The sequence below is a fragment of the Vitis riparia genome, chromosome 2, assembly GCF_004353265.1.
Source record: "Vitis riparia cultivar Riparia Gloire de Montpellier isolate 1030 chromosome 2, EGFV_Vit.rip_1.0, whole genome shotgun sequence".
In the NCBI taxonomy this organism is placed as follows: Eukaryota; Viridiplantae; Streptophyta; class Magnoliopsida; order Vitales; family Vitaceae; genus Vitis; species Vitis riparia.
The window spans coordinates 13233679-13237278 of NC_048432.1; the positions used below are offsets into that span (position 1 = coordinate 13233679).

Below are 3600 nucleotides of genomic sequence, written 5' to 3' on the forward strand. Positions count from 1 at the left end.
ATATGGGATATAATTTTTATTAATATTGATATTTATTTTATATGATATTCATCTTTCGTTTATATTCTTAGTCCCATAAAGTTTTTTATGTGCTTTTATTTCTCCTTCATTTTTAACTTTAAGAAAAAAATTTCACTCTTTATACAAAATTTTGAAGGGACCACATTCGTATTTTCACTTTTTTCACTCTTTGAGCTTAGTTATTAAAAAAAATGAAAATAAAAAAACACCATCTAACCAATGTGCAGACCACCCCAAATTACCAGCCCATTCTTTTTTAAACTTTTGGCCCATTTTCTCCAAAGCCCAACTTATTCACCCACTAGCAACCCCTATTTAAGCTATTTTTTAGGATTTGTGACCTTCTTTTTCTTCATCTACCTCCCTCCGCCACTCCCCCTCCTCTTCTCTTCATTCTCTCTCATTTTCTCTCCATCCAAACACCCATTTCTTCCCTCTTCTTCACCATCTTTCCTTTTTTCTTTCTTTCTCTCTTTTTCCTTCCCACTGCCGGCGGCACCACTGATGCAACACCACCGCAGGTCCCACTCCGGCCGGCCACCCCCTCTTCCCCTTCTCTCATTTTCTCTTCATCTCTCTCACCCATGGAAAACCATCACCCCACCACCCATTCTCACTCTCTCACCGCATTTTATTTATGGCCACTGTATCTTGGTGCCCACTACTGCTCCATTTCATCTTCTCCCATGGGTTCTTCAATTTTAGGTGAGTTTTCTTTTTGTTGTTTTCTACAATAATTGATTCTGGTTGCATAATTTTGATGTGGACTCGATTTTGTCATTAATATGGGTTTTAGTTATATTATTGATTTGTCATGAGAACTGGGAATTTGTACTTTGCTTGATATCGTATTGCATATTTTTTAGATTATTGATTTATCAGATTGAGATTAAATTTTTCTTTGGATTATTGTTTATTGGAATGGTGAATGTTCCGCTCTGGAAAACTCTGTTACACAGCCACAGGTACCTTGCTTGTGGATTGTTATTGATTTGTCATGAGAACTGGGAATTTGTACCTTGCTTGATATCTTATTGCATATTTTTTAGATTATTGATTTATCAGATTGAGATTAAATTTTTGTTAGGATTATTGTTTATTGAAATGGTGAATGTTCCGCTCTGGAAAACTCTGTTACACAGCCACAGGTACCTTGCTTGTGAATTATTATTGATTTGTCATGAGAACTGGGAATTTGTACCTTGCTTGATATCGTATTGCATATTTTTTAGATTATTGATTAATCAGATTGAGATTAAATTTTTGTTTGGATTATTGTTTATTGAAATGGTGAATGTTCCGCTCTGGAAAACTCTGTTACACAGCCACAGGTACCTTGCTTGTGGATTATTATTGATTTGTCATGAGAACTGGGAATTTGTACCTTGCTTGATATCGCATTGCATATTTGTTAGATTATTGATTTATCAGATTGAGATTAAATTTTTGTTTGGATTATTGTTTATTGAAATGAGTGAATGTTCCGCTCTGGAAAACTCTGTTACACAGCCACAGGTAAATGGTGCTTGCTGTGAGAGTCAAAGTGGGACCCCGACACTACCCGATCACACCACCACCTAACCTGCCTATCAGCACCTTGCCACCCTTCTTCCCACGTATAACAAAGAAGGGAATTGACCCACTACAGATCTATAATTTTCCAGGAAAACACATTTATACAAACGAGATGCTGAAACATAAAAACACTTCAAATCATGGGTGACTGACTGCTACACTTACTGGGCTTCAATATTGTCTTCTAAATCTTGGTTTTCTGAACTCGGCTCATCTTGTTGGGGATACGGTTCATTCATGACTTCCACAGGTGCGCTAATGAAAACATCGTAAACCTGATTGATGGGGATGACAGCCTGTAGCGAACGAAGAGCATGGAAACATCGTAAACCTGATTGATGGGGATGACAGCCTGTAGCGAACGAAGAGCATGGTCTACAATCCGAGCAGCGGGGTAGAAGGATAGCAGTAGGAGAACAGGATAAACATACCAGAAGAGTGGCTGCGGGAAAATCAGTGAAGCCATGAATGAAACAGACGGAGAGCGGGCGGTTTCCAAACCGCAGACGTAAGTGGAGTGTGTGGAATGAACAAGTGAAGAGAGTGAGGGGGACTTCAATGGAGACGAAGGAAAAGGCGGCTAGAATGAGGAGAAAGCAAAAGAGGTTGGTCCAAGTGATCAGATCCCAACTTATCCCTCCTATTTGGGATTTCGCCATGTTTATCAGGGCTATGATGCAGAACCTCAAATCGAAGTAGCGCATGACGCATTTGGTTCATAAACATGGCGAAATCCCAAATAGGAGGGATAAGTTGGGATCTGATCACTTGGACCAACCTCTTTTGCTTTCTCCTCATTCTAGCTGCCTTTTCCTGTTTGTATGTGTTCTTGTGGAAAATTGTAGGACTGTGGTGGGTCTGTTAGTATGTGTTTTTGTGGAAAATTATAGGGACTGTGATGGGTCCGTTCCCATCTTTTTTTAGAGGCTCTTTACGTGATTGTCTCACTATTCATTATTTATAACATTTGAAGCGCTTTTGTGGTAGTAGTAGCCTAGTTGGATGACTCGGATCTGGGTTTTTAGGATGCTCACGATGCCTTTTTTTTGTTCAAGAAGAAAAGAAAAGGGCGTCTACTTTAAAACTTTTCCATTTGCTCTTATGTTAAGGATATAAAATTTTGCCCTTATTGTTCAGATAAATTACAATATGCTCTGAAGGGTGGGTGACGTGCTGCTATTTTCATCTCTTAAAATAAGATTAATTAAATTTGTAATCCTTAAATCATGATAATTATTTTGTTAGTGATTAACAACAGAAAAGTTGAACTTCCTTCATAACATTGAAAAATCAAAATCAAAGTTAGTGAAAAAAAACCCGGTTCAAAAAAAGAAAAAGAAAAGAAAAATCTTATATTGCATCATCTTCGGCAATACCATTTTCTAAATTACTAATTGATATATGATTGAAACTTAGGCCATAAAACACTTTTATTATTCTAAGTCGTATTTTAATTCATTTTTCAAGAGTTAAAAGTTTTTAAGTAATTTTATTAAAAGTCAGAATAATTATTTATCATGAAAGATTTTTTTGGTCATGTCAATCTTGTGAGAGAAATGATTTTGTGTTCATTAAATCTTTTATAATATTAATTATAATTTTATTTTAATTGAAAGAGACAAGTACAAAAATATGTTAAAACAATAAAAGAAGTTAGCGGTGCAGCGGTTAAATGAGACTTAAAAGTACGTTTTGAAAGTGATTTTAGAAAGTGTTTCTATTATTTGTAACATTTGAAAATTTTTATCATTTAAGTATTAAAAATAATTACAATTAAACATGCTGTTAAGAGGGGAAGAAAAAAAAGTTATTTTTCATGATAAAAGTCTTCTATTAATATTAAAGTTGCCTCTGCAATAGGCACTTTAAGGGGAGAGGTGGAAAAAATATAGGTTTCAAATAAGCACTTTAAAGGGCTTAGCGAAATTACTTAAAAAAAATATAGTCAGCAACTCAGCATTCTGTTTTATGTGAAAATGTCAAAAAAGCTAGCCAAACACAATA

At 35.6% G+C, this 3600-nt stretch overlaps 1 long non-coding RNA gene across 1 annotated transcript; it reads left to right on the plus strand.

Annotated features, from left to right (window-relative positions):
• The first annotated feature begins 433 nt into the window (after positions 1-433).
• On the plus strand, positions 434-2738 carry LOC117929057. Its single transcript, XR_004653690.1, has 2 exons — positions 434-726; positions 1531-2738. It is a non-coding gene; the product is annotated as an uncharacterized LOC117929057 (long non-coding RNA).
• Positions 2739-3600: the final 862 nt, after the last annotated feature.